Below are 27,477 nucleotides of genomic sequence, written 5' to 3'. Positions count from 1 at the left end.
CAGCAGCAAAGGCATAATTTAATAAAAAAGACTTTTGTTCGTGTCTATTAAAAGAAACCTATAAATCCTCCAAATGGTACACTTAGGATTTGGTCCAAAAGTTACTTAAGCCGATGGAAAAGCTGTTATTGATTTTAATAGGTATTTATTATATTTGGCTATTCCTTCAGCCGTCACTCTTTCCCTCTCTGTCATCTCAGCTGAGTTCCAGTCCCGTCTCCTGTATCTTACCAGTATGTGGACAGCATATGTTGTTTAAATGAGAGACTTATTCATTAGTTTATGTTTGAACCATGCCAAGCACGTCCCAACCCTAACTGGATGCTAAGATGATGGTAATAGATGACATAATTACAGTAATAATAAAATCCTGTGTTCAGCCATGTTATACACTGTTTCATTCCACAAACAACAAAGAGAAGGATCTAACATACACGCAGTAAGGAAATACACATCTAAGCAGAAGCACTAATGTGAATAAACTCTCTCGATTTCATTGTAACCTGTTCTGTTGACAAGAGCAACTGCAAGTGCTAAACTTACTTGGGTCGTGTTCATTTATTATCTCTTTACCCTTGGAAAGAGCTGTTTGAGGAAATCACTCTTCTGAATGGTTCTTCTATTTTCAAGAGACCATATCAGCACAAACAGGGGATTGTACAGACTTGACAAGTCAGATAAGAGTCTATCTTTTATTTTTTCCTACATTTTCTTTTATAAAGCAAAATCAAAGCTCAAAAAAAAGTTTGTGAAACTTTTGATAATGGTTACTGCACGGTGGTTGAGGTTTACAAACAAAGCAATTGACAGGCATTTTTATTTTTCAATCACACCATGTATGGACTTCAGATGACCAGAAAGCTTGGGTTTTGGTTCAACAGTCCTTAGCTAGATTTTAAGCAAGGATATGCATTTAAGTCCATTTAAATTAACCTTTTTTCTCAAGAGTTTGTACCAAGCAGCTCTAGGTAACATTTCCTGGAACATCAGCTTCGAATTCTTGTCAGTGAGTAGCTTCCAGGAGGCTGTGACTGTGCCTTTGCCTTGTGTGACCATTCCATTCTGCTCCAGAGCAGCACTCCAAAACCTGCGTGTTGACCAGGAAATAAATTTCCTTGCCTATTTGCACAAATAAGACACTGAGGACAGGATTTTTACTTAACTCAGCTTTTCTCTGAAGCTTTCCTTCCAAGGGGGGATTCAGTGTTTCCTTGTCTGAAATGAATACTCTTGTTTGCCCTTTCCAAGGCAAAGCAGAGTCTTGCTTTGATCTTAAAGTAACACCCAGGAGCTACAGTATTCCCAAGAACATAGGAGCCCTGGACTCAGCTCCCACTTTTGTCTGAGGTTACTGCAGTTGGCATCTATCAGCACCTTGGGGCCACTGGGTTCCTTCTCCTGTGAGACTGGGGAGATACTTCTGTACCTGCCCCCCTGTGGTACTCAGTGGGAAAGAGACATCCAGGTGCCAACTCCTGCTTCATAGTTTGTTCTGCATTTAGCAGACAGGGGATAAAATATCATCAAAACCCCCTTGGGAACTGTGGTTTCTCTCCTACTGCAGGGAGTGTCATTACTGGGAGCTTAACGTTTGCCTCTTTGGACTGATGTTGGAGGAATTTCATAAAAAATAATGTGCTAGTGAAGCTTAAAGATCTCTACAGAGAAGCGGCAACTGAGCAGGGGTTTTCAGGATCAGAGTTTTGGATTACCATCCAACAGCAGCTTCAGCCACTTCTCTTTTGGTCCTGCTCAATTGGATCTTTCAGCCCCCATTAACATAAAGATGAACCGAAAACAATAATTTTCACATAGGGTTGAAAATTATATGGCCCAGGAATTCAAGAGAAGATAACAAACAGAATTCATATGTGAGGTAATGAATGAAAGTAGCTGACAAGAGAAAGAAAAGAAAAAAGAAAAGCATTAGGGCTTCTCCCTCCTCCTGAATCTGGCAGGTTGGGTTTACTTTGTGATGTCAGACAGATTTTTTTGTCTGAAATAAATTTGCTGAAAAATCTGTCGTAATCCATAAAATGGCTCTAAAGTATAAAGGAGGTACTTCCAGAGAGCTCAGAAAAACTAGAGGAAAAGAGAGGTGATGTTGATATTTTAATGAGCATTTTTCTCTTCATTCAGAGGATATTTGCCATGTACTTTTCTGAGAGCACAGAACAATTATTGTCATTCAATCACTATTTTTCTCACAGCCAGGATAAAAGAGAAATAACACATACACAAATACACACAAATACATGTGCATCGCATGCAGAGCCTCCCTCTCTTTCTCTCTCTCCCTCTCTCTCTCTGATAGTCCCCTAGAGAGTTCCATCATACCTGAGTTTATGAACCTTGGATCATCTATGGCCAGTGGATTTAGTAATAAACAGAGTGGAAATGTTCTTCATCAGAGTTCAAAGGAAATTTCGACCAGCCCCTGCCAGACGTTGCTTCCCCCTGGCCCCTCAGCGTTTAGCTGTAATGACTTCCTTTGAGTGGAAAGAAAATGGAAAGGAAGGCAGCTTGTACATCTTTAAAATGTGTCTTGAAATATATGAAGCTCTGTAAATGAAGGGCATTGGGATGGTTTTATAGTGCAGCTTTTCAGGCTCTTTTGCCATGCTGGAAATACGGTGCCTGGGAAGCACATGCAACATGTTGAGGTAAGGGAGGGCTAAGTAAAGGAGCTGTATCGCTACATTTAAAACAAAAAATTGTACCTTTGAATTCCCTCTTATAGCCTTTGACCATTGAAAATCTGCCTCTGTTGGGCAATATCTAAAGACACACCTTATCTTTCCATAAAATACTGTGCAGTCCCACTATAAATCCCCCTGGACACAAACACCTTTACATATGAGAAAGAAATACATATAAGAAGAAAAGGTTGCCAACACTGTTAGCTCAATCTGCTTCATCATATAATGATATTCAGAGCTACTAAGAGCTCCCCACCCTCCTGGATGTGGACAGGTTTAAATGTCCCCATTTTCAAATACTGGAAACTAATTATGGACTTTATTTTTGCAGATTGTGTGGTGAAATCATAGCACTTGAAGGGACAAACATTTTAAAACACTGGATGGACCCAAAGGACTGCCCTGATTACTTTTATCCATCGTATAAAAATACCAGACATGTATTTTTATCTCGCTTTGAAGGTATCCATGGACTGGAGGTTGGTTATAATACTTTCAAAGAACCTTGAGAAGTGAGAATTATAGGCCCTTCAGAGAATTACCTATATCCCTCTAATAAATTCTCATGAGGTTTATCTGAAGATGGTGGTGATGGCTCAGAGAAGACCATAAATTGCCTGGGGGACATCATAGTAACCTGTTTTCCCCTGTGACAACCAAGGGGATAGTGGGGAACACAACAGAAACAGCACACATTAGGTAATGCCCCCCATCAGACTGCAGATGTGTGAACTAGTTTAAAACTTTTATGGGGGCTTTTATTAGGCTGTGATACAGTCCCAGGCTCTTTGCAGTTGCCAGTGTAGCCAGTTGCTCGCAAGTTATAACAAATTAAAAATACCTAATGCTCAAGCTATTCTCCACTTAGGGCTGGGGAGTCCCAAACAGATAATATTTTGGGTGGCTAAGTAGCCAGGTTCCTTCTGTGCCTTGTGATCCTACTTGTGAGAGCCATGGCATTAACTATAGCTCTTTCCTTGACTTGAAACAGCAGCAGAGTTTCAACCTAAGCAGCAATCTTCTAAATCCTTGCTGATGCTGTAAATGATCTTTAAAACCTTGATAAACTAATGGTTATGTAGAATTTTTTTGTTTGTTTTGTTTTGGATTTTTTTGGTTTGGTTTGGCTTTTTTAACCCCAGTTATCTACTTCAGTTAATGTAATTGATAGCTTTGGTACACGAAATTTTCTTTAAACCTAAAGCACATGAAAAGTTGTAACTTTATTACCAAAAATTGTCTTGGTCATATATCTTATTTCTGCCAAAGTGACACAGCCCTAACACAAATTGCCATGTCTCTGTGAGATGGTTTGATCTCAGTGACTTCACTGTCAGCTGCAGAGCTGTGCTGCCACAGCAGGGGTTTGGTGGGGAGTGGGGCCACAGGGGAGATCTTCAAAGTGGCAGTGAGGAGGGGCCAGTGGTTTATCACCTCTCTTAACACAGGAACTAAAGGAACCCAAGGAACTGGTCAGGTGGCAGGCTCTGAAATAAGTAAAAAGCTACAATTATTTGCTCACTCGGGTGGTGAAACTCTTTGCAATAGAATGCTGTAGCTACCAAAATTTTAGCCAAGTTCAAAAAGCATTAGACAAATTATTGAGAGAAAGTCACTGAAGAAAAAGAAAAACACCAGCATATAATCTCAGGCTCAAAAATTCATAAACCCCAGTCTGATGGAAGCAAGCAGGATATACTTGAGAAACATCTTCTCCATGTAACCACAAGCTCCTGCAGGAAATGAGAGAGCAGAGTAGATGAACCACTGGGCTAATTATGGTATTAAATTATTATCTTCTAGATATTAACAACCGAGCTAAGCACAATCCAGTCTGAAAGTCCTTGGATGGCTATGACTTCATGCACAACTATTAAAGCTTTGTTAGAAAAGAATTCCAGAAAATCTCCTGGAGTCTCCAGATGTTCATAAATTGGATAATTCTATATAGCTCAGTTTAGACAGATGAATATGTCTTTCCCTGTGGAAATTCTAAAGCAGGCACAGAAGGACAGTTAGAGAGTGGCACAGCAGACAGGAAAAGATGGCGAGAAGAAGATGGCAACACTTGCAGGGATCATCAGCAGTAGATGGATTCTTTGGTCTTTTTGGGCCCTTTCCCATGCCCAAGGAGAATTAATTGCTCTAAGCATCCATCTCTTTTCAACCCGATTGTTGGCCATAGCAGCAGGAAAAGCATGCATCCCCTGGGCCCATTTTTGAATTTACTTTAAGCTTTTCATTGTAAAAGCAATGCAAACTGGCTTTAGTATAAGTGAGGATTAAGTGTTGCACATATCATTATGAAATCACCGGGAACCACAGTGAAATCTGAGATATTACTACACAAAATTGTTGAATCAGCTCCCTTTAGAACCTGATTATCTTTTTAAACAAATTTTGTAAATGAGCTGTAATATTTTATATCCACTCAAAGCTTTTTAGCCCAAAGCACTTAACAAGCTTAAAGACCTGGAGTGGGAACCAGCTTTTGTTCTGTGTGTGGACGGTACCTGGTACAATGGAAGCCAGTCCCTGAGTCAGGTTCCCATGTGTTGCTACAACAGCAATATCCCCAAGAGTATGAGCAGCAGAATGGAAATAGCTATATTTCGGGGTCAGAAAAATACTAGACAAAGAATGAAAAAGGAAAGCTTTGATTTTGAAATAAGGAGTTACAGAAAGTAACCAGAATCTAAGCCAAAGAGAGATAGATTTTGAGGGCTGATCTAAAATACTAACCTTATTAAAATGTACATCAGAATCTTTTTGTGATTAATTCTATTCTGTCAAGAACCAAAAATGTGCCTAAATAAGTGTAAGGATTTGACAATACAGGTATACATACCCATTTACACCATATAGCTATGCATTAACAGACAGGATATAGGACTTGAAGGATTTCTTTCCCATTTTTAAAAAGAAATACACAACTATGCCCTATAAATATATGTAATATTCACTTATGTTTGGAAAATAAGTGCTATTGCTTTTTGATATTCTGATTAAATGTTCTAATCGATATTTTTTACCAAACTCCCAAATAATATGCTGAGCTTCTTAATAGGGAACTGGGATCTCTAGCCTTCTGTTAGCAAGCCTAGTGAGCAGAGTATGCAAATGGAAAGGTTTACATGCAAATTCAACCATCTGTGAATGGAACACATCTGCAGTTTGACCCATCCTGAGTGGTGGAATATGGTTTGTTCTCTGAGAATTTTCTGCTTTGGTGCCTGGGCAGGCAAGCTGAAGAACATAACAAACATGGGCACTGTTTGAGGAGGTAAAATGCCACTGGATGTCATTATTTCTCTTTCTTTGAAACTGAAGCAAGTCTTCTCTAGAGGTGGAAAATATGGCTATTACTGAAGGTAGACGAGTTCGATTTTGAATATTCTTGGTATTTTGGAATACTTGTTCTTAATTTAAAATAGCTTTCCAAAGTCAGACTTCTTCATGAGTCAGTGGAAACATACACAACCCTTTGCAAATGTAAGCAAAAACTTTGAATGCCCTCGTTTTGGTACAAATTGGTCAGTCTGCAAATGGCTCAACTAACTGGACGAGCCTCTCAACCCTCCAGGCTGCTCACATGGTTCTCTCCTGGCCTTCCTTCCCCAGTGATTTTGGGGAAGCCAGGTTTGTGGTAATATGAAAGTAGACCAGAACCTAAGCATAAACTTAGTCATAAGTCTCTCTGAGCATTAGAAATCGTGTCATTAGGATCATGGAGTCTATTCCTGCAGCCAGCAGAAGTCCTGTTTATTTGAGTGCAGTAGTGGGGATTTAAGTAAGATGGAAAGTAGCAAAACACTGAGTATCACACTTAGTTACTGCACAGGCATTTCCTCTAAGAAAACACTGGCAGGCACAACTGGTGGCTACACTAAAACTTGGGATTTAATTTTGTCTTTCACTTTTCTGGTCTGAGATATCAGTAAAAGATCAGGAGCTCAGATGTTTCTCCTTATTAACGGCTCTCAACACTTGACCATTACTGACTGAAAATGATTCCCTTTCTTCCATTATAATTAGCAATAATCTTATCAGTACCTAAGACTAAGAACCAACAGAGAAATATTTTCTACATGTTCTTTATCTTCAGAGCTGAAGCAAGGAGCTAAATTCTATTATGTTGTGTACCAGCAATATTACTGCTTTTTACATTCCAGATCCTTTTACTTCATCTACTTTACCATTGTATTTATGAGTCAGATCTTCATCACAGACACTGAGCATATGTCAGTGATGGCATAGCTGATGGAGTTCTTTGGTCCTCCATGATTTTAAATGTTTTGAAAGGTAACAAGGAAAGAACCCATCTTAATATCCAAACCTGGCTGAGCTGCAACTGTCGGCAATAAAAGAAACACCTACGTGCTTGTAAATGAGGCATCCCATGTGGAGAAGAAACCTTTTACATAAGTACTTTATAATGGTGAACTGCTCTTGAACTCTCTCCTGTGGCTAAGAGGACTTCTTGCTATTGAATTCTAAAACCAGAAAAATCTGAAGAACCACAGAACTTGTCTGTCTTGCCTAGCTACAAAACTTCCCTGTTTTTCCTACTACTTATATGTAGTGTTCGGTCTTGTGAATGAAATCATAAATCTTTGACACCTGCAGAGAGACAAGAAGTTTCAAAGGTAGAGATTTGTGGGTTTATTCTGATTTTGCAATAAAACATGAGGCACACAACTGAAATCTGAAAGAAATTCTCATCACTGTGGGCCATGTGAAAGTATAAGGGACCATGCCTACAAACCCGGAAAACTGGGAGAATTAACACAGAACATTTATCATGAACATTTTAGGGCTTTCTCAGCTGGATTTATAATCTAACATTATATGCTAGATATCTAGAAATACCAGAACTATTTTTCTTGTTTCCAAAGACACAGACAAAACATTAAGTTTGGGGCTAGTAGGTGCTTTCACTGCAAATGGAAATACATTTCTTTCATATGTTTTTTTCCCTGAAATTTTTTGTAAGAAATAAAACCCACTCCCAACCAGTTCCACATGTGATTTATTTGAGTTAAACTGTGTGGAATTAAATCTTAACACGGGACTGATCTGAAATCTATAGAAATCTCTGGGACTCTTTCTATTAATTGGAGTGGTCTTTTGATCGGGCCTTACATGAAGAAACACATTTATGAGTCCCAAAGATGGAACCCATTAAATTACGTTTCCTTTATTTTACATGTGTAATTTAAATTATTTTCTATTTTATAATTCCCTATGAAAATATTCAAGTCTAAGTTACATAAAGATAGGAGAGTTGTACTTATATGGGAACCAGGACAAAAAAAGTTTGCTGCTATAAATAAATTTTGTTCTATTAGCTTTTAAAAGCTTGCATTATTTGCAATAACAAAAGATGAACGCATATGTTAGCTTTTATGCTTTTTCAGCAGCACAAATGTGAACATTGCTTTTTAGGTGCAGGTTATAAACATGATTTAGTAAAATATTGGTTCAGCAAGGTCCACTGGGGAAAGCAGGTTAAGGCACATGTTCTTACCTGAATAAACCAAAAACTCACAACATGCCAGACTGGCGAAATGTGCCCAAAATCCTTGTGCAAAAGATCTGTGCCACCAAGACAGAGGAAAGATGCTCAGCCTTACGAGTAATATTTTTGGGGAACACAAGAAAAGGCTGGATCTGTAGTGGTCTAATGGCTTGAGACAACTCGTATTTCACCATGTAAAGGCCAATACGTGCCCTCAATACATGGCAAGGATGGAGATCTTCACTGGAAAATGCCAACAGGGGCTATCACACCCTGAGTGCTGACAATCTGATGTGAAGTCATGGAAAAGGAATGACATAATAATGGATTTTTTATTGTGTCTTGTCCCTCCCTCTCCCTCAGAGCTGCCACAGCAGGAATGTGCTTCTTGGGAAGAGAACCTGTGTTAATGTTTGATTTCTGTTTTCTGCCAAAGGCACTGGCAGAAACCAAGACTTTCCTGTTACAAGAGAGAGGAGTTTTCCAAAAATTCTTATTTTTTTCTACTAATTTCAGTGTAAGAGATCTGAATGATAACACAGAAGGCTTATGTACCTGCTGTTTTAAAGTTGTTTTGATAGACTGCCTTTTGCAAGCAATGGTTTTTTATAGTGTCCTAAAAACTGACTCCACAACCCATGAATGATACCCAGATTGATGGTAGCAATATCCATTTTGCTTACTATTCTTATGTTTAAGTGAGTTGAACTGTAATTAAGTGAAACAAGCAGATTTAAAGAAGTTTCAGATGTTCTCAGTGATCAGATATCAACATTCAGCAGTTACGTGTTCTGGAAACACCAAAGAAGTGATTTGTAATATTTTCCCTATTTAATCCTTGAAAGTACTTGATTTTGTCTTGGTTTTATTTATTATCTATCTATCTATCTATCTATCTATCTATCATCTGTCTATTTCTCTATCTATCTACCTACCTACTTATCTGTCTCAATAGACTTTTTTTTTGGGGGCGGGGGGGTAGGTGCCGCCCTTTACATCACACATATTTACAGAGAAAATATTAGGAAAAAAAAGAAACAAACAAGGAAAAAAATCTTATCTTTAAAACAAACATGGAAAGGACAAATTTCTGAACCCGGGTTATTGCTGAACTTCAAAGTGAGAATTAATATATAAAATATCTAGGATCTTGAAAGAAATAGACTCTTGAAGAATTCTAATGTGTCTAATATAAATGAAAAAAGAAAAAAAAGCCTTTGAGTCTTTAAAACAATATTAGTTTTGCATGTAAGTTTTTCTTTAACATCAACTTTTTTGACTGTTTTATTGAAACTTCAGCAGACAGTAGCTTATTTTTCCACAGACTTAAGCACCTGAGATTTTTGGCTAATGGATATAAGGCCAGTAAAATTTCCTATAAAATGTAACTTTATATGAGAACTTACATGATGTTTATAGAATATACTCCAGCATTTGCTTTTTCAAAAGCAAACTTCTTGATATTCACAGGAAGAATATCAGCTGCATTGCAATGAGAAAGTGAAAATGATCAGCTGACGAATACAAATAAACAGAGATGTTTTCCCTGGCTTCACTACTTGCTTCCTCAGGATCTCTGTTTCCCACTTAAAGATCAATAAATACCAAGCACAAAGCTCAGTGAAATCCTTTCTGTTCCTTCTTAATGAGCTGTGAGTTAGAACTTAAATTAAAACCAGGGATGAACAAAGACTTTTTTAATGGGAAAATTTCTGAATCACAAATTCTACAAATTACTCTTGATACTCTTCATTATCCTTAATTTTGGCAAAAAGATCCACTGGTGGCTATGGATTCACAAATATTCTCTGGCTAAATGGACTGCACTGAAGAACATTCATCTTCATAAAATGAATAAAGAACAGCATTTCAGAGCCAAGAATGACAGGTATCAGTACTGGATTCATCCTTCAGAAGGAAATAGGCCCAGATATCCAAGATAATATACTTCCCAGAAATAAGCTATCTATTTTATGGTTATCAACAGCAAAGCACTTGTTTCAGATAAGAACTTCTGCAAATTTAATTACTGTCAGTCAACTAGGGCTTTTAGTGCAAGCGTTTACTCAGAAGGTAGGAAATGAGCTAGCAAACTCTAAAGTGGAAGAGAGCATTTCAATGTACTCTGCCTCTTCTGCAATAAAAGTATTCCAAAGAAAATAAACCAGCAGTAATAAAACTGTCCATCAGTTGGATTTCATACATAAAAGCATCTGAAAAAGAATGAAACATGTAGGATTTCTGACAGTAGGAGTCATGTTTTCTTCCCTCCGTGTAATTTACTCCAAAAACCTCTATCTGTTGCAAACAGGTCAACAATTTCTAACTTTCCTCCAAATTAGACACCTAGACACCCATACTTTTGTTTGAGCTTCAGACTTCAAAGAAGTCAAATGGAAATTTAACTTTAAATTCCATGAGGCAAATTTAAGTCACTGCTTTGGACCGACAGTTCTACCCTTGTTCACCGCAGCCTGAAATGGCAAATAGGTATAAATTGTGTCTGGGGAACAAACTTAGAATCATAGAACCACAGAATCATAGGGTCACAGAATCATAAAATACATTGGATTGGAAGGGATTGCTAAAAGTCATCCAGTCCAGCCTCGCTGCAATGAGCAGGGACATCTTCAGCTAGGTCAGCTTGCTCAGAGCCCTGTCCAAACTGACCACCAGAGCATCAGAACAGTACCACCCAAAGGAAAGTTTCTGGTCTTTCTAATTTTTCTTTCTTGAATCTGGTCCTACAAGATGAAAACCACCAAACCTGGCATTCTAGAAATCAACTAATCCCCCACTGAAATGGAAGAATTTGCAAGGTAGCAGCAGCTGCCTGTATCCTGAAAAATTCTGCCCCTACAATCACATCACCATGGATTTTTTCACTTGCCTTGGGCCAAATCTAAAAAAGGTTGACCCAATGTCCCTCTGTTGGTTTTCTAATTTTCACTCTGCACAGGTTTGATGGGAATTGCCTGGGTACTAATGGATAAGTTTCAACATACAAAAAAAATACTGGTAAAAACTGTTGTCCTTAACAGAGAGGCAGTGTGCTTGAATGCAATGTCCCTTTCTTTTCTCCTTTGCTGATGATTCCTTAAGATCTCTTCACTCAGATGTAAGCACCTTACAGCCTTCTTCTGAGTAGCTGAGATGTGGCTTCAAGCACACAAGCAGTGAGCCTGCCTGAATATTTTTCTCCTAATATATCTTGAATTTTGAAAGTGGTTCTAAAAGCTGGCTGATGCTCTTAGAACTTTCAACAGGTGGCATTACCCAGTCAAAAATCAATGAACTACCCCCAGCTGCTGAGGAATAACTACTTCAAGAATTGGCACAAAATAAAAATATGAAATAAAACTTTCCGGTTCCTGCTGGAGCAAGGAAAAAGCTGCCTCAGAACGTTACATAATGAGCACATCCCCCAAAGAGAGTTGTTCCAGGACTCAAATCATATTTTGCATTAAGGAAGACCATATCACAAAGTTACTTGTCTCAGCTGACCTTTGCTGAATCCACCCCTAATCTGCTGACCCACATTGTAGTAATATTGCAATTTCCCAGGACTAAATCCCTGCGTGCACCTAGGGATCATCATCATAGGGAAATGAAGCGCTCAACATATTTCATTTTATGCAGTTCAGAAAAAGTTAGGGTGCTTCCCACTGATATCAAATCTACTTGCATCCCTCCCTTTTCTTTCTTCCTCTCAAGTCATAGCCACTGTTCTACCAGCTCTGCTTCTACCTATGTTTTAATCTCCAATTATTTCATTAAGTGCCGGTTACCAAAGCTTTCCTTTTGCTTAGTAGACAATGATTACTATTATTTAAGATCCTCATGCACATATTGTAACAGTATAGCTTAATATGATAATAGAGGGCCATTGATCAGAAAGGGAGATGGACTGGAAGATGTTCAAACAGTCTTGACTCCTCCTTGTGGAGGGTTATGTATGGACTCTGTCTGCTCCTTCAGAAATAACACTCTTTAACATAAATAAAAGCCCTTTAGCCCTCAGCTGAAGTGAGAGAATCTGAATGGGTCTTGAATCAGCTTTATGTCATAATTTCTCACAGTCATCCCACTGTTCTGCTGTTTTCATTTAGAATGAATATAAACTATCCAGATTTAGTGTGAGTTTCTGCTTTCAGGAGCAGTGCACTTAGGGATTCACTGAGTATGTGAAGCAAATTCTCGGTACCAGTTTCTAAACAGAGATTGAGACTAAGTAATGGAAATAGCAGAGCCCATGGGATTGATTAAAAGCGTGTTGAGTTCTCTAATATTCAAAGCGCGGTAATTAGAGCCCTCTATGACACAGGACTGTAAAATCCAGTTGATCAGATGCTCACGTACATGGGCTTTCCTTACAGCAGTTAGCTAACACCAGAAATGTTCCAAACATGTAATGGAAAAGCCATTACTATTTCGGAACCCAAGACGCCTCACGCTGGATTCGCATTCCCGTTACAGCAAATTGCTGTTTATCTGGAACACGTCATCCTATTCTGAACGTCTACCCAAGGGTCCATATTTTGTGTCTGAGCAGGCTGTGCTGATTACACCCCTCTGTGTGCCATTTGTGTCTCCCTGCAAACCGCTGCCCAAAGGAAAGCGTGGAGGCTGCAGGGAAGGGAAGACACAATTAGCCCTGCTCTCCAGTCATGAGGGGAAAGTTGATACAGGAGTAATAACCACAAGCCAGGTCTCTCCTACGTTTATTGTCATGCCCATCATAGCCAGTAACATTTCTTTAACAATAGTCATTTATGAAGGCCTGGCTTCTGTGGAAAGATTTACTAACAGGCTAAGTGGAAACTCCACTATAAAACCAACATGCTCATGGAAATAGTGCTACTACAAAGGCATAAAAATAATGCACAGAAGTGACCCACCAATGCATTTACTGTAAAACTCAAAGACTATAAATAAAGTAACCTCAACATATAAAATGAGTATAATTTTTTTCTTTCCTTTTTGAAACACAGAAGTAGTTCTAATGGGTCATAGACCAAAAAAAGCATATTGTGATTGGAGCTAACATTTTCACATTCTGCCCTTTAAAGGCTCAACCCAATTTCATTTTTACAAGACACAATCTGGTAGTGTAATAAAAGTTTTCTTTTAAAAATAATATGTATATACATAAAGGACAAAAAACTAAAGGTAAGAAAGACCATCAGGACTGAATAATACTGACTGATTTTCTGTCATTCTCACTACTCCAGTTGCTGAGCATTCAGAGTAAAAGAAAATATACCAGTGTCTCCAGAGATGCTGTGTCAACAAAAACTCCTTCCGCTGGCATGATACAACTTTTGTTTAACTAATCAGGGGGAAATTTATCATACAGGACTTGGTGGGGTTGTTTATGGAGTCATTAGCACAATGGCACTCAGCTCTAGGATGACAGTTGTGCTCTTCAGAAGATGAAATGCTGCAGCTGGCTGGGAAATGAATGAGGGCCAAAACTGGGCTTATAAAACAGAGGATTTAATTTGAAAAACATTTGTTCCTAGGATTTCATGGTGGTGTTGTTGGTTTATTTATTTACTTATTTATTTATTTGTTCTTTCAAAATAATGAGAAGGTGCTGGAGACTATAAAGTGGTAGTGTGCTGAAGTGTTCACTCATAGCCTCATAGTGATTTCTTCAGTGTCTTGCTGTAAGAATATTACACTTTGCTAATGGGCTCATAAAAGACCTTTTCCAAACATCAAAGTAATGGAATTAGTTCCTAGGACAAGATTCAATTGCTCAAATTCTGCCTAATGCTCTGTCTCTGATTCTCAATTATAAAAGTAAGATAACCATTTGAATTCTAAAAATATTCCAGTGATGCCTGCCAAAAGTCTTACTGCTACCTTGTCCATGTAAAACACGATTTCAAGGAGAATTTTGGTAAAACAGAGTCTAGTTCTTCACAGATTTCTTATTACACATTTAACTGACATAAGCATTGCAAGGATTAAGTCAGTAATATTTATAGAAATGTATGGAAGATACAGTTTCAAAAGTGCTTTGTTAAAAGTGTCCAGCAGATAAAGCAGCTGATGAAATTCAGGTTAGAGAAACATAAAGCAAAGTACATATGAAGAGTATTCCTTGGAACAAATAATTCCTTAAAACAAATGTACACAACCCTACTTCAACACATGATGTTAAAAAGAAAACAAAACAAAGTGAAAAACAAATAGAAGGCCAGGAATAATTGAGAAAATAATAGAAAACTTTAATCATCATTATGCCACTGTAAAAATCCATGCTTCATCTTCATTGTAAATACCATGGTTACTGTCTCCTCATGAAAAACTTACGGCAAAGTTAGAAACAGCTCAGCAAGTCTCTGAGCCACACGTTTCTGAGAGAGCATCCTGAGGCACTACTAATTATGTATATCCCAGTATGCCTGCCTGTTCTCTGACTTTTTCTTGAACATCCCATTATCCTTCACTCTTGGTGACAGTGCAATGAGCTGGCTGGACCTGTGGGCCAGCCTGACACATCATTCCTTATGTTCTTGATAGATTTAAAGAAAAAGCCAAAGTGGAAGGGTAGTTTGCCTTAGTCAGTGTGCTTGGCTGGGAGGGAAAAGGGAGGTGTCCTACTGCATACAGAAGGAAGAAGGTATTTTCACTGCTGTTGGTACCCTGTTTTGCCAGAAGACCAGGAGGTTTAGAAGAACACAGGGATGGCTGAGTGCTATTATATTTTAAAGCATTCCCTTTTTCTCACCAACAATGCACAATCCCTGTCAGGATTCAGCTGCAGCCAAGTGTTCTTCACCCAGACCCTGAGATAGCTAAAGTATCTTATTCTGTCCAGAATGTTGTCATTGTATTCCATGGGCAGGAGGAAAAAGGGGACAGAATGGATAACAAAATAGGGCAAGGCTTTTTCTTTAGAATTATGATTATTATGTTCTATAACAATTAGAAGGAACCTGAGTACTTGAGTGGGATTTCCTGTTAAAAGGATACATTGTAGGAAGCTTGCTAATGCAGCCCATGTGAGGCAGTGCTGCACGAAAAAGGAGATCCAGGGCTTCAGTATCAAAGCAGAGACTCAGCACATCCCTATCTCTCCTCTCTTGTCCTACCTGGAACCTGTAGAGGTTGGGATCAGAGAGACATTCCTGATTCTTCCTTTAACTGTTCCTCTTTTGCCAAATCCCTCGTGGAAGACCACAGTGAAACAGTACACAGAAAAAACCCCCAAAACTGTAAGTCCAGAAGAAAAGGAAGTGTGGTCATCCCACTGAATATATTTTGATGGGAGATGAACTGCCTCAGGGAGCACAGCTTGCTGCACAGCACTTTCTCAGTATGTGTCAGTGCCCAAGTTCAAAGATGAACACCAGAAAGGGGAGATTTGCATTTGCCTACTCATGGAGTTCATACCCACGTGTGGTCTAAAATGACCTAAGAATATGCAAAAGAAAGTGCTGTCTTGCCATTATGATAATTACACAGTCCATGTAATCTCTCCCCAGCTGGTGATGCTAGAAATCCCATGTTTGCTTGCAGAACGAGAAAGAGGAAGATGCCTTTTCTTTCCTTGATTTGTATTGCCATACACTGGTTCCCCATGCTGCAGCTACTGCCAAAGATGAAGGGAACTAGCATGTCTGCTTTCATATGCAGTCCTTTGTCCATGTGTGAAATGAAATCAGCTCTGCTGCTTCTCTCCACACCATGATCTCTCTTGATATCACACAGCATATCTCCTTTTACTGAGAAGTAAAAGTGCTTCAGCAGGACAACTCCACTAAAACATAGGGCTCTGCATCGTCCTTACAAGCTGCATTTGCTGGAATGACTGACACACACAGAGCAAATCACACCAAAGCTGTCATTTATCAGTCACCTTTCAGGTTTACACATAGAAGTAAAATTTAATAAAATTCGACTAGTGGTTCATTGAACTCAAAATCTTCTTCCAATATTTTTATGTGTGCTTGCAAAAGTCTAAGGGCAATTATCCATTGAAATGCTTATAGGGGAATACTTGTTTTCAAGTTCAGAAAATTAATCTGCCTTATACTTGGAAGCACAAAGACTTACTATTTAGAAATGTTCAAATGCAGCCCATTTAACTATGACTTTATTAATATTATGGAAGCACTGATATTAATATTATGGAAGCAACCCTATAACTAACGTTCAATTAGGCATGAAAACAAATACTGATCAAAACTGAATAACTACACCTCAGTTCCTTTCACAGATGTGTCATGCTTCCCAGGCAAAACATCTGGAAAACTGCCCTAGCAGGGCTATTGAGGCTTTCCTTAATGTCAAGGGATTCTTGGCAACCTGCAAAACCTTTACTCCTAATTTCTGCAAGTTATTGGTAAGAGATGCAGATGTTAGGTTAATGTTTGCCTGTGCTTTTTGGGCATGAATCTTATTGCACTGCTGCAGATACCATTACATTGGGGCAGCTATCAATTACTTAGTGTGGGGTTTAGAGTGGGTTTACAAATAATTTCAGCTGTGTGTTTGGACTGGAGCTGAAGGGCTGCCATAAGTTTTTTCCCTGTCCAAGACTTTCCCAATTGTGAATAGATTTTCTAGATGTTTGATCTTTTATGGAAATTAAACCAAATCTTATAGTCTGGGTAAATATTGTAAAGGAAAATATTGTAAAAAACCCCAGAACACCTAAGAGGAGTTTTATTCCCATTGTTCTTCCTTACGGCTTGAATTAAAGAAAACAATTAAGAAAATGTGAGTTTATAAATGCCAACCTATCAAAAATCTATCACAGATCTCTTAGAGGAGTATTTTACAACACTGAGGGAAGAAAAAACAAGTCAGAAAAAAGAGCATTAAGTTCTGAAGAGGTGTATTTTCCTTGATGGGAGGGAAAATCGCCTCTCCTGGGTCACAGAAGATCAGATCATTGGACGAGAAGTTGCTTCCAAAGCATCCCAGACCTAAGAGTGCACAGAAGGCAGCTGCATGGCCATTGTCCTCACTGAGGACTCAATTTGCAGGAGGGAGCAGTGGTGACCCTCAGGATTTCAAACTGAGATGTTTCTCCCCCAGATGAAGAAATAAGAATTACATTTCTTGTGCATCCTCCTGCAGTCAAGAGGCCTCAATTCTCTTGTTCATGAGTGGTGCAGCTGCTTTTCTTTCCTTCCCTTTTTTCCATGGCAAACGAAGCCACCAGAAGCAAACCTTTTTTGCATGATTTCTTTTCATTAGTCATAACATCCATCCATCAGGTACAGAAACATCTGGGTAAGCCAGTTAATGTGTAGCTGACTTCAGTTAATGTTTATAATTAAGCCCTGAGATTCCACAAGCAGTGCATTTCTGAGGAATTATCACACACCTCAGGTGCAGCATGAGGCACCAGCCAAAAGCCAAGTGACTTCAGCTACTCAAAGAGTGCAATAATCCCTCAGAAATCTATTAACCATGAGTGCCTTATAGCTATTATGGTATGGAAACTCCAAGGTAAAAAGGTCATACCTGTGCTTTTAATGAGAAATATTGACACATGTATGACATCACTGCCAGCCAATCAGAGATCCTCATTGTCACCCTGTGTTCACAAATGATTTTATAACAGCTCAAAGTTATAAAGCAGTTTACAGTGTTGTGAAAATGAAATAGATCACTTACATGTTGAAAACTCATTAAAAATTATATTTTATATGCAAAGCATGTCTAGGTCTACTCTTTCCTCAGGTCCATCTTCAGGTTCCTAGTATGAATGGTTCAAGTGATGGAATTGCTCATATTTGCAATATTAAGGACTTTAATTATTACAATCTATACATTTTCAATAACATTTGTAGGATTTAAGGAATACCTAAGCCTTGTTTTTCATGATCCCACTCCAGTTCCTTCCCAGTACTGGTCCCAGCATCCTAAGCGTATACGCTTGTCAATTGGTTGCTGAAATGAATGCTGGTCACCTAATCTGCACAAAGCTGGCATATTCAAAATTCCAAAATATATTTTAGTCCTGATGGACAAATAGGAGAGAGAAAAATCACCCCTATTTTGGAACCTGAGTTGGGGAGATGGCTCATTAACGTGGGCCAAAAGGATGTCAGAGATGATTCTATCATGCTATGGAAAAGTCCAACAACCCAGCATACAGGAAACTCATCTAAGCAAATACAGCATCCAGAAACCTTGCCTCTTGTTGCTTGAATTGTTAGCCAGAGATGCAGTCACAGAGGCCCAATATAAGAAAGGAACTTGTTATTTGCCAAAGGGTAGCAAAACAGAAATTTCGGATATGATGATTTATTCAGAGGACAGAAAAACTAGGTGCAGATTTTCTTCAAATTCGGAAAACTTTCCTGCTTAGTCAAAAATGGCAATTTGTAAGACCTTTATGTTACTGCACTGGCTGGTGACTCCTACTGTGATAATGTGCTCTAGTGGGCATGATGAAGGACCACTCCAACGTGATTTTTTTTAATGGCACCAATATGACTGAACAACATTAAACATATAATGGTTAGAGAAAATAAGTGGGCCTTTCTTTATGACTTGCAGAGTCAACAAGTAGGCTCTGTCAGGCCAGCGAGAAAAAGTGAGTGACAGATCTAAGAAGCTTTTCGGAAGAACGCATTGATATTTGAATCTGCAGTTTCCATGCTCTAGCTGATGTCAGCTGTTGGGTGAAAGCCTAGATATCAGGTAGCCAAGACAAGCATCTAGCTGCCACTTGAAAGCTATCTCTTTCAGGGAAGAACTGAAGTAGTATTCTTTCTGTGGCTGTGCCTGCCAGGCAGCAGACAGATGCCCGCTGTGCGAGCGAACCCTCCCCTATTCTACCGTGCAGAGTGCATTGCATGAGCCCCAGCTATACATTACAAAGGAACACAGCAAAGGAGAGACTCACGGGTTCCATCCCAGATGCTTGAGCCAAGGGCCTTAATGCAAATACAGCATAAGTCAAAAGATGATCACAAAACCCACTTTGTTTTTGCAAGCACTTGTGACATTATTAAAGTACTGGTCGTAGAAAATAACCCTGGATCAAATCGATCACAAGTTGAGTCAGTTTAAATTACACAGAAAGTGAAACAAACAGACTCATAACCAAGATTTCTTTATTTCAGGAAGAAAAACTTCAGGACCTTAATATACCCAGTACATGAAGTCAGCTGGGCTTCAGAATTCCCAGATATCAGCACGGAGGAGGCTCAGCACACTGGAACTCAGCACTTTCTGGAGCTTGTGACTTCAGGAAATGGAAACTCGCAGAGAAGAGGTGGGTAGAGCACTGCCAGATGGCTAACAGGAACAAGGGGATAGAGAAGAATCATGCTGAGGTAGAGGAAAAACAACTCCAAAAGCTTAATGCACTCGGATCAGGAGAGATGACTAATCTCCTCCCCTGAGCACTGCAAGAATTGGCATGTGAAACATCAGCTCCAGAAGCAAGTGTTTTTGCTACCCCAGCATACTGCACAAAAAGTTTCCTTGGGATAGGGTTGTAGCATGTGTAACTTCAACTTGTGCACCAAAAACATGAGAAAAGGGGTAATGAGTTAAAAGCTGATGAAAAAAGAGCAAGAGACAGTTCTCTGATGAGGAAGTTCTGCAAAATACAGAAAAAAGAATATTCTAGTAGGAGTCTCTGGAACATTTCATAGAGTCTCACATGAGAAATATTTAAAATATTAATGGAGTGAACTAAAATAAAAACTCTCAGATAAAAAGTAAAAAATTGTCGATATCTGCATAAGAAATTGGTAGAAGACAAAGGTGGAATTTCAGATGAGTGCCATAATTGCTATGATTGCCTTTTGCCATTTGCAAGAGTGGAGTTTCAGTGTTGCTCCTTTGAGAATTCAAAGTGAGACTTGACATGCTGTCTCTGGAACAAGAGTTCTTCATGATAAGTGGGGCATAGACCATCTCCTTTACTCAAAATCTGAAGGGAAGGTTGCTGCTATGAGCCCCACTGCACTCCTATATCACAGTTGATAATAGGGACATGTGCAATTTGAACCAGAAATTATGGATGAGTTTATGTCCTAAGAGCAGTATGGGTCTGCATGTGCCCAGTTGCCAGGGGTTGTTCAGAGCACTCCTCAGATGAAACATCCTTCAGAACTCCCCAAATGCTGCTATGACTTGAACTGATAGAAGTTTTGTCATGTTTGTCCTGATGTGACACAGCAGCCCTCCTGCAGATACACAAAAAGAACATTGCTAATGTAAATATCCTCAAATGAGCATTTATAACTTTTTGACCTCCAGTATTTTCTCTTTGTTTCCTCTTGCCTTCCAAAGAGCTGCTTATCTAACATTTCAAAAGTCACCCTGGGATTGCTGACTTCAGTCCAGCCACCAGGATCTGATTCCACTTTCAGTAAAAAGGAACGCCTTTTGTTTAAATATGTAGCAACAAATCACAGTAAGTTCAGGAAACAGTGGCACTGTACACTTAAGATTTAAAAGGATGTTAACAGGCTGCTCTGTCCAAATATCTTGCAATAGGAATCTGTTTCATAATACTCTTCCAGAATCTAAATATATCACAGCAAATACAAACTACCACTGTGCCACCAATGTGGTTATTAAAGCCTTGGAATGTCTTTTATTATACTGACTCCAGCATTATTTCAACATGTTGTCCCCAAAATAGTCATTCCATTACCCTAAGAGGTGATTAGAAAGCTGGAGTTCTCTGGAATGTTGTGACAATATGCTGATATTTTAGAATTATACCCCTTGGATCCACATCAGTTGCTCACAACCCAGGCCAACCAATAAGATAAAAATTAGTGCATGCCAGATGAAAAAAAAGGCAGAATCATCAGAAAGGAAAATGTTATTTAGTTACCAGCTCTTCTGGGCATACAAAATAGGGGTGATTATGAAAGCCAGTGGACCTTTTGGGTCAACACAGAGTGTTTGTGGGTCCAGCTGAGGATGAGGTAAATATAAAATGCACAGGGTGAAATGCTGGTCACACTACAAAAACTCCCATTGATTTCAGAGTGGCCAAATTTTCACACTACAGAGCCATTAAGTGCTCCAGCAGTTATCTGCACCTGTGAATCTGTAGGTTCAATGTCCAAGATGAGACTGGTCACTAAGAGACCCTTAAATATCTGATTTTTTTTTTTTTTAAAGGAGGAACTCTATAAAAATGAAGCCTCTGAGAGTGTCCATAAAAATGGAATTACCGTTCAGTGTAAAATGCAAGCTGAGGTGATAGCCAGAAAAAATTGACTTATAAAACTTTGCTTGATATGGAAAACAAGTGTCAGCTCCTTGCTGCTGTATTGTTAATACATGAAAATGAAAGAAATCCTATAAGGTCTATGAGAGCTTATTGCAGATGAGTAATATCGAAGGCACCCTCACAAAAAGGATAATGCTGTTGGTAATCCTTAGCTGATCTCAGGGGTTTTCTCCCTTTCTTTTTTCTTTCTTTGATTTTTTACTTTCCCTCTTTCATCAACATCTGTTTTAGGTCACCCTTGAATCCCACCTTCTCTCCAGGAAAGCAACACAATAGTGTGCTCAGCAGAGCCCCCCAGTACACTCTCACACACACATTCTCCAAATGACAAATAATCTCTATATATCTTCTGGGAACAATAAAAATCCTTGGATGTGCTCCCAGAGCCCTCAGGAAGTTGAAAAATCTTTAGAGGGGGGCCCTGGATTGAGGTTTTATCTCTAGAATTTTACATAACAAACTTGGTAAGTGTTGTATAACAGTTAATACATATTCAATGGCCAAGGGAGAAAAAAAAGGCCAACCAACATTAAAAATAACACTGGGGAAGGTCAAGTGTGTGAAAGGCCTGGTGTGCTCTGATCACTTCACGGTGAGAGCTGGGTTTCCTCTCTTTTATCCCATTTGTGCTGCTCTTGCTGGTGTTTTGGAAGTGGAGCTGCCCCAGTGATGGGGTGCTGTGCAGGGACAAGCTGCTGAAGCTCAGGCACAACTAGAAATGCTGAGGGATTTTTGTATGTTCTCCTCCACACCAAAGTTTCTCTTCCTTCCTGTGTTTCCTATATCATGTAAAGCTCCCTGGAACCTTGTCCACGGTTTTGCCAGACACTTTTGAACCTGCTTAGGCAACTGTTTCCAACTGTTTTTCTTTTATTAACTGTAGTCTGAGACTGGTCAGCTGAGCCACAGGACATCAGTATATGACTGAGTTACTAATACTTTTATAGAAAAAGAGGATTTTCTGAAGATGATTATAATGAGAATATTCTAACATATATTAAAAATCTCTGTGCATGCAGATGCTCAAAAGAGTGTCTCTGCATTAGAAAACCAATCTACCTTTGTGAATTACCATGCAAATGGAAAGAAGAAGTATTGTTAAGGAAATATCAAATCTTAAATGTAAATTAATGCAACCCTGGATCGTTTACCCATGGAAAAAAAAATCAATTTGTTCACTGTTGTTTTTCAGTTTGATGGGTCTTCTGATTGCAGAGGTCCTCTCATGAGGAAAGGACAACAGAGGATGACCATTGACCATCTGTGTATCAGAGAAATAATGAACAAGTGATATTTAGTTGACTCATTCATACAAATATTCATGTGAATTCAGGCTTTTGTTATACATTTTTCCTATATGTTACATGATGCAGTGCAACGGTAGCAATGGGCCAAGACTGAAACTCTGTGAACTCTGACAATAATGTGCTTTAGTTTCTCCAGTGAGTCCAGCCAAGCTCAAATCACCTCCAGCAATAATTATTTCCAAAGTGTAACAGGCAGCACTTCAATTTCTGGTAAGTTCTTCTTCCTAGTAGTCACGGTCACGTGTAATTCGTCTTATGGTAAGTGAAGTGAAACACAGCACTGATTTGTCCTCTCTAGAGCATGGCAGGTTTTTAATGCATTCAATCATACCAATTTTAATAACAATTGCTTTTAATGTTAAAATGGGAAACATGTTTGGGTACCAGCATTGGCTAAATGCCGTCCTATTGTCCTCAGAAGAGGCTAATTTACCCTGCCAGCAAGCAAAAGAGTATTAAAGGGAGAAAACGCTGAGGAATTCCATAAGTGTGGAATTCATCCCCATATAGACTGGGGGAGGCCCAGGAGCTATTTTAGTGGAGGTCTAAGCCATAGCAATTTAAGTGGGATTTAAGTTGTGTGCAGACCTGTGCTGGCTTCCTGCACAGAAGAGGCTTTCAACCAAGGGCTTTATGAGAAAGATGCAAAGGGATTACAAGAATTCTAGGCCCACTTCCATCCCTGAGGCACAGGATATGAATGCACACGAAACCTACAACAAGGTAAACGAGGGTGCAAGCCCCCTGCTTGTCAGCTATGTGGTCACAGTAAATGAGAGGTTGTCTCTAAGAGAAGGAAAGTTTCTGTAGCACCAGTATATTTTAAAGCAGCTGAGCACCTCATCCCTCATTCCTTACTACCACATGAAAACCTGCCCTGTCCCCCACCAAAATCAGGCTTTTGAGATGCAGGGGCAGTCTTAAGATCACATTAAATGACTCTGTGCCTTCCAAGCTGCAGGTAGTTTTTGTGGAGCTTAGGCAGGGTGAGCATATGGTTGTCTGTACTCATTTATGCAGATACACCTTCAGACAGGTAAGCACAAGCTCTGCAAAAGCCAAGGGAACCTCCTGTCTAGTGGCAAATGCTCAGAAATGAAGAGTCACTGAGGCCACCCTTCCTTGTATGCACTGATTACCATGAACTGGAAGCTTCTCTGCCAATACAGTCAGACCCCTGAAGTCCCCCTGCAACACTTGCCTTCCCTCCATCACCACCTCCCCTCAGTTGACAAAACCAGTTAGGATACTTCTTGATGAAGCACTACAAAGCATTTTTCCAGATGAAAATTTACCTCTTCTTGCTGTGATAGTATCAATACAGATAATTTTCCCAAGATGATGGCTCAAAATGCAAAAAATGGCAAGGAAAGAGCACCTGCAGTCAACAAGGAAGGTGGAAAGTAAGGTAGTCTTACCTTCTAACTGTACATAAAGCTTCACAAAATTATGAAATGAAACTCTGTCTTTCACTGGGATTTAGCTGTCTTTCTTGCCTTAGGATTTAAAGAAACAAACCCTAAAATGTGAGGGCAAGGTATATCAGACTGTCACTGCACATGGCTGCTGGAGGGAGCGAAGGTTGTGGTACCCGCCATTGCCTTCTGCTTCCCAAAGAGCCCAGTGCACTGAGTCCCTACCTGGGATGGGTGACCTGGTTCATCCTCTGCCTAATGTGGAGGTGAGACTGGACTTCATGAGCAAGCCACTGGAAAAAGGCAGAAAACCAGTGTGATTGCCATTTTCATATTCTAGGGGTGGCTTACATGAAACTACGGGTACTTGGAGCATATTAAACACTTGGGATATTTACTGAGAAAAATACATGCATTGAAATGGGCAGATCTACATTTTGAGTGACATGCTGGAAGCTGATGTCCCTAAATCCACTTTGAGAATTTACTTCTCAGGATACATGTTAAAGGATTACAGCTGTGAGTAGGCACAGTAATGATTAGAAGAAGAAATTTGCCAAAGACTCAGAACAAAATACTTTTTCTTGGAAAGCACATTTCCATGAATGTTACTAGTTCTAAAGAGAATATATTTTGATCTTTGGCCTTCATAATTCTGGAAATCTTTACATTTATTACTTATTTCACATAAAAATTCTTTTCTAGTAATTCTAATTGATAAATGCTAGTGCCATTTCTGGGTGAGCTCTATTTTAAATTTCTTGAAAAGCACACTCACTGAGTTCTTGGGTATTTTTGCAAACTAAAAACCAGGCTCAGCAGTCTCATTTCTTAAACTTATTTAGCATGGTTACTGAAGCAGAAACTTATCATGCATGAATGTGAAGCAGAGTCATTTGACTTTGACTGGTGCATACCTTTGAATATAGAGATAAACTGTACTGAGTCATGTATGGTATGTTTTTCTAAGCATTATAGCCATGCTCAAAAGATCAAGTTTCTGTCTCAGTTTCAAAGCTTCACTTTTCTGAATAGAAGGTAGACTGTATTTTTAATTTTTTAGCAAATTAAAATCAGTTCAAATGTGCTGGCCTCAGCATAAGGGATAAATATTGTGTAACTGCTTTTTATTGCTATGTCTTTTTTTTAAAGATGAGGACATGTTTATGAAGAAGACTAGCTTGGATCCCAGCACCAGGCAGCAAGTCAAGAATGGTGTTCTCTTGCTTGAGGTACTAGACTAGGATTAACAAATCTGTGCTAAAATATTCACTTCTCTATGAGCATCTTGTGTCATCACTTAAACTCATAGCGCCTTAGTTCCCCATTTACAAAATAGTCATAGTATTTCTATACTTTAATGGACTCCAAGAGGATCCCTTAAATGGCTGCTTCTTTGAAATGTTCAAGATTTTAAGTATTGTAAATGAATCAGCCTTATTTTTAGCTGTGCCTAAAACCTACTTTGTATATCACTATATGAGAGGAAGACAGAGTTCAGCCAAGTCAGCTGAGGATGGGATTTTGGTATGGAAACTTACGCTGTGTTGGCCACAATGAGCGTAAGTAAGAGAGAAAGTGATGAGAGGACCCTGGACCTCTACTTTTCTACAGGCTTTAGGTTTGGGGAAGGTAGTTTTTGGTTTTGATAGTCTGTTGTGGTTGTTTTTGTTTTTCATATGTAAGCATTTTCTTTTGCATAGTTGCTTTTTGCTCTGGAACCAGTATATCACCAATAACTAAATAGTAAATCACCAGTAACTAAATAGTAAATCTTGAATCATGGCTATAAGAGCCTTATTTATCCCAGAAAGGCTGATTCTACAAGGCGAAATATGTAGCTAAACCTTAATGCCCATGAAGAACCTTACCAGAGTTCTTCAGAGAAAGACTCCTCTACCGAGCTGCTGACTTCAGCTGAGTTTGAGCAGTGTCAGCTCACAGCACACAGGCCAGTAGATTGTGTAGGATGATTTCATTACAGACATCCTATATACCCAAAAGAACCCTTGAAAGCAACCTGGAAGGATTTCTATGAGCTCTTAGGATCCATAACGTTTACTCATACATTTGAAATAAACTCTGTTTGCTTAAAGTTCATCAAAACAAGAAGAAAATTGGACTGCCTTCACACGGCACCTGAAGAGTGTTTTGGCATTGCCCTCAGCTCTGTGAGCACTTCAGGGTTGGGAAGAAAAGTGAGATGAGGGTGACCTGCACGTGCACCAGGGTGCTGCAGGTACGTGCAGTCGGTGCTGCTGGGGTCATTCTCCAGGACTGAGCACTCTCCCCTGTCACCTCCTCTGCACTTTGCTAGCACACTTTCAGAAGCAGAGTTTATTGCAGGCTTGCAAACATTTATTGGGCAGCTTCTAGGTTGGTGTCAAGTTATGGTCATATCATGTTCCCAAGAAGGTTTTGGAGATTGTTAGTGTTTCGAGGAAGGTCCCGCTGAGAATTCCCCTCTTATGGGAGTGAAAGGCAACACTGTTTAAGGAGATGGAGGTAAAGATACAAAGCCCCTCTTCCAGGCTGACCAAGCAAAATATTCCATTAGCTCAAATGGCAGAGCAATTGCCTTCGAAAATGCAAAGATGAAGTTTTAGATCCCCCAGCAGATTTATTCTGAGCATATCGTATCCTAACTGGTATGTAATTCATATTCTTTAATTGGACAGCTCTTTGATGGCCTGTAGCTGAGTGTATTTTAGTAACTGGCTGTTTCAGGGAAAAGAATATTACAATCCTTTGACATGCAATGGGACTAAGTTTGGTGGCAAAAAGAACCACAGAAATATGCTTTTGCAAAAAAAAAAGGGGCCTACTGGTGAGAAAATATTTGATTACAGCATGTAAATACTCTCACAAGAGAGAGAAGGAAAGAAAGCAGGAAAAGTCCTGTTAACCTAATAGAGAAAAGTTTAGCAAGAACCTATGCTGGAAACTTAAAGCTAAGTAAATTCAAATTAGAAACCAGACAATTTTTTTTTAATAGCAAAGCTGATTAAATAACAGAACAAAGAAGAAGGGACAGGCTGCTTTCTCCCTTTCGTGTTGTCTCTATACCAGCACTGAATGCTCTCTGAGAGGTATCCTGCAGTCAGATGCAAAGTCCTGGCTTGGGAAAGAAAGAGAAATTACAAGATGTATGATTTGCAAGCCAGACAGGAGGAGCTAATCACTACTTTTGCCCTAAACATATATGAACCCATATGACACTATATAGTCTTGTTTCTTTGAAATTCTAGAATAAAAAATGTACTTTTATTAGTTAATTTGTTGCGATAGTAGCATTCATTCAGTT

Source organism: Corvus moneduloides, chromosome 3 (assembly GCF_009650955.1).
Source record: "Corvus moneduloides isolate bCorMon1 chromosome 3, bCorMon1.pri, whole genome shotgun sequence".
Lineage (NCBI taxonomy): Eukaryota > Metazoa > Chordata > Aves > Passeriformes > Corvidae > Corvus > Corvus moneduloides.
This window is presented reverse-complemented; position numbering follows the sequence as displayed.